Genomic DNA, 10610 nt, shown 5'->3' with positions numbered 1-10610 from the left:
TTTAAATAAACCATATAAGCTACATCTCACATATTTCAACAGGGCATCTTGCTTTATAATTATTTATTATGGATTTCTTAAATAACCAAAATTTAACAACATAAGGGCAAATCCCTTGAGTACAGATGACGATTTGAAGTGATACTCGAGTGGTCAAGAATATTACATTATACAAATAAGATTACATTTGATTCCTCCATCCTCATTTTTTCCCTTGCATTCCAAGAGGGGTGGAGCTGAGACACAAGGAAATGAAATGAGGATGCACAAATAAAAAATGAGAAGCACCCAAAGTGTCCATCGTACATGCACACTTCAGAATCTTGCCAGAAGTAGTAGATCATTTGGGTACTTTGTCTACTCTTTTATGAGTACAGTGAATTCGGACATACTTGCCACATACTATATATATTTATCACCTACACAAATTTGGGCACTGGCCCACTACACGATGGGCCTGTCCCAATACACTTGCATCTCTGCACTTGACCACTTGTCTACTTACGCGACGTATTTATGGAGTTTGGCCAAAATGTTCAAGTGGGCGTGAGTACAGCAAGTGTTTTAACTCAATGGGACACACTTGCGTGATTGCGTGACTTGTGGTGCTTCTAACATTTTCCAAAATACATATAAATGTCTGCAGTCACTGCACCAATAAAATGTGCAACACTTTATGTTTTACTACCAAATTATATGTAACATCTAATTCATTTAACTTACACTGGAAAGTTTTCATGTCATGAAATTCGGGGGAGGGGCACATAAGTTTGTGAGGAATGATGGGATACGCTTAGCCTCAAATAACACTCTGAAGCGTTATTAGATAGTGTGGATTTAGTGTGTGTTAAGCGTACTGCGCTTCAGCATTTTTCAGACCTTCAGTCTTGCGCACTTCCTGTCGCTTGTAGCCGTGCACACGCTCTCAAGTGGCCAAGATTGCAAGTTTCCTTAATTGTTACATATCCCTTAAAAATTTCAGCTGTAAATTAATTACAAATGGTATTCACCACCTGTCTATCAATGTAGCCTATGTTTATGCTGAAATATAATTAAATAGCGGTTTGTTTTTTAAAACATCTATCACATGCCATGATGTGCATTATGTTGGCTTGCACGATGTTTCACGCTTCAGAATTTGAACTTCAACATTCTCCCTGGTTTACACTATGCATTGTGCTTTTTAGGCCTTGTCCACGCACGTTTTCGTTTGAAAACACCTCTTCGTGCATTTTACAAAAGTTTCTAATCCGCACTGAAACGTCGGAAAACGCTAGTGTAAACGGAGAGCGTTTTTAATCGAAAAGGCCATTTTCAAATGTATCCGGATTAATGTAGACGTAGCCTTAGAGAGCGAACGTTTCAGTGCACTGGAAGAATTTTGCGATTGAGACAGCCCTTAAAATGGCTAACACCCTGATCAGTGCCCTGACTACTGAACTTGGAGCTGATTGAGACACACCAATAGTAATGTTTATTCAAACTCCATCTTCTGGTGAAATCTCTCTGGTCACGTATGTCGGACTTCTGCAATCATTTATTCGGCTTAAACCCCATCCCTTCACCTTGACTGCAAACTGGCATATATTTTTGAGAGCAACACCCACATCTCAAAATCCAATCAGGAACCAATGTATGAATAAAACCAAGGCCCCATCGCCCATCCTACATTTATTTTTATTTTTTATTAGTCCGTTAGACCTACACTGTACACTGTTCGTCACAATATAGAAGAAAAGATCTGTTGCAACTTTAATGTAGATTGTATTCATTCACATTAATAATTAAGGCCCTGTTTACACGAGAACGCTCGCGGGTGAAAACGTAAAAATATTTTATCAGATGTGCCTTTCGTTTAGACGCTGACGGCGTTTTTGGGGCTTAAAAACGCGAAAAAGTGAAACCACCCAGAGTGGAAATCTTAAAAACGCTCCACCGTCACGTTCCCGTCTAAGGATAAAAACGCAAAAGTCTGCCAGACAGTGGAGCACCGATCTGCTCACGATCTCCTTCACATTGCCACCTAGCCGCCTGGAGTGCATACTACATCGAATTTCACACACTTTTGCCTCACCATATGCACGCAGATTTCCCCCCCATAACGCTCGTCTAAACGCTGAATAAAAAGTGATAATGCAACACCACTTTTGCGTTTTCTCTTCAGATCGTTTCCGTGTAAACATAGCCTAAGATTACATCTGATTATAACTGTACAGTATAGCACAGCCTCTGTACTTTTTTTTTTTTTTTTTTGCTTTCACTATTGCATTGCAGAACACTTCCCTAAACTCCAAAGTGTTCTTTAGGTCTTTTAGATGTTTGTCGTGTTTTATTCTAAAACCTCTTAAATTGTTTCTTGCAGACAGAAAACCTTCAATTATCTTTGGAAGACACTCTTGGATCAGTTATTATCTTTAAATACAGGACTTAACCACCAAAATTGATGTTCTGAAAAACCCATTGGGTAGCTTTATTTAACCAATTCCTTTAATGGATTCTGATTCCCTGAAGCGAGGGATATATTTTTCCTCCCATTCTTTCATAAAAGAGTGAAAGGCGAGACATGTCTGAAAGGTAGAGGATCAGACATACCAACTCCAAAGAAAGAGTCTCTTTGTTGCTGATGCTTTTAGAAGACCCACCTATAGGTGGAGATGAAAAGCAAGTGAAGCCAATAATGCGTTTAACTCAGAGCTGAGCACTTGACACCGACAACACACCTTTCTCTTTCACATTTTTGTACCTGTGATCTTTATTCTGCCACTTGGGACAAAAAACAATTCGTTTGACGTTTCATGCTTGATGAAGAACGACCCAGAGACCAGTTTCAGAGTGTCTATTTCCGAGACCCTATAATTTCACCGACAATCTACTAGTTCCCATCCACCCTTCCATTCATAAAACTCAAAGTAGCTTTTAGTGGTACAGTTAGTTTATTGAAATCTTAAATTTGTGTCCCAGTCTAGATGGGGTATCTTTAGCTCTCACTCAAAGGCAGATCCCTGTTGCATGAACCAATAATTATTATATAGCATGTTTTCCTTCTGGGTGAGGAAGTGCTCTGGTCACTGGGAGTATCTTCAAATAACAGATCAGTAAAGCTAATGAAGGTTGGAGGTTCAAACCTGTACTCCCACCATTGTGGCCCTCAGTAAAACACGTGACCCCAGGTTGCTCCGAGGCAATTTTCCAAAGCGTAGGTTGTGATGTTTATGGTCCAGGCAGTGTATTTGTCTTTTAAATGACAAAATGTACTGTAATTTAACAAAATATTTGCAATTTCTTTGTTGCTGGCTATTTGATTTCCATCAGAATAGACAGCTACATTTGAATGGCAAAACATCTATAGTATAATGAATTTCATCACATTATAGATGATTTGCTATTCAGAAGTGCATTCGATGAATTTCATTACACATCTACTTTTAATATTTTTTCATAACATCATAGATGTTTTGCCATTTAAAAATAGCTGTTATGAAATTAATTACACCATAGATATTTTGCCATTCAAAAGTAGCTGTGTATTTTGGTGGAATCATTAAATGGATAGTTCACCCACAAATTAAAATTCTGTCATTATTTACTCGCCCTCATGTCGATCCAAACCTGTCAGACTTTTGTTCATCTTCGTAACATTAATGAAGATCTCTGTTGACAGCTACGCAACTGACACTTTGACGCTTCAAAAAGTTCATAAAGAGATCATAAAACTAATCCATATGAATTGAGCGGTTTTGTCCAAAATTTTCTGAAGAGACACGATCATTTTATATGATGAACAGATTGAATTTAGGCTTTTATTCACATTTAAACATTCATCAACTCACACATCAGTTGTGGTAAACGGAAGCTCAAGCTTGTGAGCAGGGCCGGAGTGGGGCCACTTTTCAGCCCGGGAGTTTCAGGCCCAAAACCGGCCCACTTTTTCCATGGTGGAATTCCAAATTAGCACTTTTTCCAAATTGGATAAATGAAGCAACAGTTCAGCTCTTACTATTGTGTAGTTTGTATTAATACCATGGTTCAACAAATAATGTAAAGGTTAAATAATAATTCACTTAGACTTTATAAGAAGCAATTGCGACTTTATTTCACGCAATTGCGACTTTATTTCACGCAATTCTGACTTTATATCTCGCAATTCTGAGAAATAAAGTCAGAATTGCGAGATGTAAACTCGCAATTGTGAGATAAAAAGTCGCAATTATCCTTTAAAATGTTTTATTCTGTGGCGGAAACAAGCTTCCATACCTCCTGGCCTCTTCCTCCCATCCATCCTCCCTGACGCGTACCGTTATCAGTAGGCGGTGCCGGTAGCCTGCCTGAGAAAACGTTTTGGGACCCTTGGGACCCTAGCCTGACTACGTCAGACTTCGTACTTCCGCTCAATTTCATTTCGCTTCTGTACTCAGTCTGAGACAGCGTCAGAGCTTTCCGTTTTCCTCCGGTCTCAAAACAGCCGGCCAATCAACGAACAGAGGGCGGGCTGAGAGCCGTGACGTAGACACTGATTGTACCGTGGATGCGTAGATTTACTTCACATAATCTGCAAAAGTCGTTCACAGCCATGTTCACTCCGGTATTCCGCTCGATGGTTTTGTTTTCGCATCATACATGTGTTTACAGTGGAAGTTACATGCGGCTGAGCATGCGCATAACACACGCCATAACCAAACGTTATGTGATTGGCTTACGGGTAACCAATGATTTTAAACTTCAGACAAGCGCCCCCCCGCGAGAAAGAAAACGCTTTTCAATTATGCCATGCCAGACTCTGTCTACGAAGCAAAGCGAAGTAGCAGAGTTTGGTATTACCAGGCTATATGGACCCAACCAACTATATAGGAGGGGAGGGGAGAACTCCCTCACATGGTACAACCCATGCAGAGGCTGCGCGCTGCGGTGTCAGAATGCGGAACGTGTGTAGCCTAATGTAACTAACGTGACAAATGTGAAAAAGAAAAAAAAATCCTCGACCGGCCCAAAAGTGAAGCGGCCCACCGGGAATTCTCCCGATTCTCCTGATTACCCACCCCGGGCCTGCGTGTGAGAACCAATGAGGTTAATTTTCGTGTTACGCAGCACGTTTGAGCTTCAGCAAGAACCAATGAGGCTCATTCCCGTGTTATACAGCACGTTTGAGCTTCCTCAAGAGTTTTTTTCTTGCGCGTCTAGCAGGTTCGGTTGAGCTTCTGTTTATGTTCGCTGATCAATGTATGTGAATAAAAGCCTAAATTAAATCTGTTCATCATATAAAGCGAACGAGTCTCTTCCGAAAATGGCTCAATTCATATGGATTAGTTTTACGATCTCTTTATAAACTTTTTGAAGCGTCAAAGTGGTAGTTGCATAGCTGTCAAAGGAGGGACAGAAATCTCTTGGGTTACATAAAAAAAGATTTTCATTTGTGTTCTGAAGATGAACGAAAGTCTTTGGGAATGGGATGAGGGTCATGAGGGTGAGTAATTAATGACAGAATTTAAATTCTTTAGGTGAACTATCCCTTTAATTTAAATATTTGTGATTTATGTATTGGTATCAGCATTTTGATTAAAATTATTTTTTAATCAAAATGCACAAATATTTTTGAATGACAAAACATCTGCAATGCAATGAAATATTGCAATTTCTATGCTGCTGTCATGATCCCGGTGTTGAAAGTGTTTTAAGTTGAAATGTCCTTTACCATTGTTTCTATGTTCACTTCCTGTATTCAGTTACTGTTTCCCTTGTTTTGCCTTCCTTGTTTGTTACCATAGCCACCATCGTTAATTTCCATGACATCTTATCACCAACACCTGTCCCTAGTCAGTCACCTTTAGCTTGTCTGCCCCATGTGTAAATATATAGCCCTTGTGTTTCACTTGTTCCCTTTCAGTCATTGAATGCATGTTCTCTGGTTTATCGTTTGTCCTCCCGTTACGCGTTTTCATTGTTTATGCCAGTTATCTTGACCTTGTGGATTATTTTAATAAACTTAAACCTGCATGTGGATCCGCATTCCAGCCTCCTCCTTTGCCCACCTGAATGTCTCATCTAAAACAGTTGCTGCCTTTTTTTTTTCCTCTCTGTATTTTTCTTTTACTTTTGAATGGTCATTAATACAGAAAAATGCTTTTTTCTTTATAGTATCCACCAGCATGGATTTAAGCAGAGATTTTTTCATACTTCACCCAAAAATAAAATTAAAAAGTCTTCTTTGGAACACAAAATAATTGCATTTTTTTTTTCTCCATAATGAAAGTTGATGGCGTCCAATGTTTCTTACATTCCACAAGAGAAAGAAACCCATACTGGTTTGGAACAACATGAGGGTGATAAAATTGTGACAGAATTAAAAAATTTAGGCGAACTGCCCCTTTAAGAGCATTGTTGTAGAATGTTAGTGTCTGCAATGACAATTAATTCACTTTTTTTAACAATAGTTCTGTAGGTAAACACTTAATTCAGATGTATAGTATCTTGTTAATTTTATAAATGCCTAATACAGGCCATAATGGTTATTATTAAAGTAAGATGGTAACCACAACAAGTGTCAGAGAGGGTAATGAGTTTAACAGAGGTCTACATGGCTGAAAGACAATGTATTTTTCATTTGCTATTTTTTCCTCTGTTACTGCAAAGTGAAGTCACCGTAACCTAAGTGCTGTGTCATTTTATGGTCCTATGACACAGCTCATAAAAAGAAAACTAAATCACTTACATGACAGTATAGCCTTTTAATGACCTAGCAAACAGAAGCACGTTTTCATCAGATGGACACATCTTGTGATCTCAGGTTGTGAGTTGAGTGATGAAAAATCCTCTATGCTGCTCGTTTTGACAGTTTTCAAAAGAACTTTTAAATTAACAGAACCTGAAAATGTTACAAAAAGACAGACTCCACCCATACTTGCTCTGTCATTAAACTAAATGTCAGTAGCATTTTGAGTCACTCGCCTCCTTAGTGGGTTGTAAACACAAACATAGTTTGCAAAAATGAATGTTTGCTTGAGACTTCAGTGCAGGAGGTGCAATGACACATTTAGAAAGAACCGTTGTCAGCAGAGGAAAGTGTTCATGGAGTTAGCACACGCTTAAAGGGATAGCTCACCCAAAAATGTAAAGTTTGTCACTATTTACTCATCCTCATGCCATTCCTTGAAAAATTCCAGACATTCTTCACTAATAATCTTGTCTTCCAGAGAGAATCTGAACTCAAGAACCAGATCAGTTCAATAATGACGAATTCTTTTACATTTGCATTTGTTCATTTAGCAACTGATGCTTTTATCCGTGACTTACAAATCTCATAGAGCCAAAAATATTCATATAGAATGCCAAGTTTACAATGTGTTTTTGGAATGATTCTTTTCAGTGAACCAGTTCATCCACTTATGATCTTAAGATCTGGATCTTCAGTTCAACTCAATGACTCAATTAAATTCAGTTAAACTAATTCAATTCAGTTAGTTAAAGCAGGGCTCAGTAGTTTCGGGATTTCTTCGCTGTATTCTCGCTTTTTGTTCGCAGGTTTCTCTCTAGAGCTCCCCCCACAGCTTCGGAATAGATATTTGACAACACTGTTGTAAAAACTCGTTGGCGATTCTCAGACACCAGAGGCTAGTAGATTAACAACATCAAAGCAGATGGGACATTCTTTAAAACGTCTTCTTCATTCGGGTTCAAACAGCGTGAGGGAGCGCAATAATGACAGCATTTTAGCAGATTTCTTCTGGCCGTAAAGCAATTGTTTACATCGCGAGACCTGATATCACGCGAGACTTCCTGACGCGGCGGCCGGCGGCCCGCCGGTGTGGTGAAGTATCCGGTAACTCTGAAGTGATGGGTCCGGGCTGAGGACCCAATTAGTATGCCAGTAGTATGCCTGATCTAAATCTGTTCTCGTGATACGTTAAGGCAGTATCAGTGCAGTAATATCAGGTAAAGCTCATAGCACGATCTTCGGATAACGTTAGCTGTATGCTATGCTACTATCTAAGCTAACTAAAAAACACACTAACAACAAGAAATGTTTAAATTCACAATCTATAGCTTCGGTTAAATACTAGTATATGAAACGTATAATTTAAAATACATTAAATACATTAATGACTCGTTATAACGTAGAACAAACGTCTTTATAATATAGTGATTTTGTATGATTTTTAACCAGGCACTAAAGCGATTACCCATAAAACGTGCTTTGAACCAATCGGATTGCTTGGGTCCTCAGCCCGGACCCATCACTATAGAGTTACCGGATACTTCACCACACCGGCTCAAAGTTGCAAGTGCGTATTTTCCGCTCACGGGCACCAGGGGGGTGCGAAACGACCACCATTCAACCCGAAATAAGTAATATAACCATTCCAATGACTCCGAAGCTGTTCAGTTAAGGTAAAAAGTTACTTAGAGCACCTTTAATTACATTTTAGTTTGTTCAAAACACAAAGCTATCAAGCTATTTAGCGTGACATACTGCTGTTCAAAAGGCATTAAATTGATCAAAGGTGAAAGTAATTGTTACAAAAATAATGTCAATAAAATGTTCAAATAAATGGTGTTGCTTTTTAACTTTATAATCATCAAAGAATCCACAAACTGTTTTCAACATTGGTAATGTCAATACATGTTTCTTGAGCCACAAATCTAGAATGATTTCTGAAGGATCATGTGACACTGAAGACTGGAGTAATGATGCTGAAAATTCAGCTTTGCCATCACAGGAATAAATTATATTTCAAAATATATTAAAACAGTTATTTTAAACTGTAATAATAGGCCATATAACAATATTTTACTGTTTTATTGTATTTTTGATAGAATAAATGCAGCCTTAGTGAGAAGACACTTCTTTCAAAAACCTCAGATTTTTAAAAAATCTTTCCGACCCTAAACTTTGAATGGTAGTGTACATGGTCACAAATGCCCTTGTAAAAAAACGTTCACCTTTTGTGTTATACATAAAAATAACATACAGGTTTAAAGTGACGTCTAAATGATCACACAATCTTCATTTTAGGTGAACTATCCCTTTAAATACAACACTGTTGATCGCATCAGAATTAAAGGAAGAGGAAAAATCCTGTCTTTGGAAAAAATTAAGTGTCTGAGTGTAGGTTGTAATCAAACACGTGCTGCAGACAGCTGATAATGTGATCTTTCTTTTAGATGTCATGCCATGTCTATAAAACAGCATGTCTTCATATTCTCAGCAGTGCAGTATTTTACCAAGTCTAAGAAGTTGGTTTTTCATGAGCAGAACATGTTAAAACAATGCTTGTCAACTGCAATTATTGTTCAAAACTATTTAGTAAGCTATTTTAAGGCACCACTTTGGAAAATTATACTTGATTGAGACTAATTCAGAAAATTGGAGATGTTGAAACAAACTTCATGTTCAGGGAACACTTAATGATACACTACTGTATGTGGCATAAATCTTCCATCATGTGTGCAAAAGGGATCTTCCATTCAGGCCTACATCATATGGAATCGTATGGGCAGAACCATGCAGTATATGTTATTATGTAAAGATTTAGGAGCTGTTGCCTGCCGCACATAGCTGATCATGATCATACCTCGAGACCACTCTTGTGTTGTAGAGGGTATGATTAATTGGGTGTGCACGTTTCCCATGCGCCCAAAAATAAAATCCAGCAGCAGCCTCAGAACGTGAGGGAGAGCTGTGTGAGAAAACCTAATTTAAGGAAATAAAACATGATGAAAGGAGCATAATGGCAAGAAATGCCTAGTGATGAAGATGCTGACAAATCCAAAAACATTCAAAAAGACATGCAGTTAAAGAGTACTGTACAAAATGTGCGCCCCCTGCTGGACGCTTTGTTGAATTCTCATCGTCGCCCCCCTCACAAGAGGGTAAAAAAGTCAAAGTCAGATGTATTTTCCAGAACGTCTTTTTATATATTCTTTATTAGCTGTTTCTGGGTGAAGCACTTACAAAAATACACACGTAAAGAACCATAAACTTGTTTGGCCTGAAATAGTAAATTTTATGAAAGCCTCACACACTCTCCGAACAGACTCGCTGAACAAACAAGAGTCAAAGTGGCTCCTGTATGAGCATTTCTCAAGGAAAAGAGTTAAATGTGTTCAGACACATTTGGATCCTTCGTGTTTGTTGTTATGGACAGCGGGAGGTTTTCAGTTCCCACACCGACCTGCTGAATCTCTCTTCCCCCTTATGTTTTTGTATATGTTTTTCTGGGAGAAATTCAAATGCACCAGACAGTCCCAAAAAAAGTGAGGAATTTGTAAAAACAAACAGCCAGACAAGGCTAAACTTTTCAGACAAAGCAATTTTCAATAGCATTTATATTTATTTAATTATTACAGACACTTTTTATCTGTTTAAAAATTGCAAGTGTCTATAATTTGAAATTTCTAAATGCATAGATAGATAGATAGATAGATAGATAGATAGATAGATTTACAAATGTATATTTGTGTATAATATATTACAATATTATATAATATAATATATGTGTGTATATTTCCAATAAATTACACAAAACACAATTGCAATGCTAAAAGCAAAAAAAAAAAAAAAAAAAAACTCCACACTGTTAGAAAGTCACTCATTTCAATGTCAATTATTGTTTACA

The sequence above is a fragment of the Abramis brama genome (genome assembly GCF_963993115.1).
Source record: "Abramis brama genome assembly, chromosome: 21".
In the NCBI taxonomy this organism is placed as follows: Eukaryota; Metazoa; Chordata; class Actinopteri; order Cypriniformes; family Leuciscidae; genus Abramis; species Abramis brama.
This window is presented reverse-complemented; position numbering follows the sequence as displayed.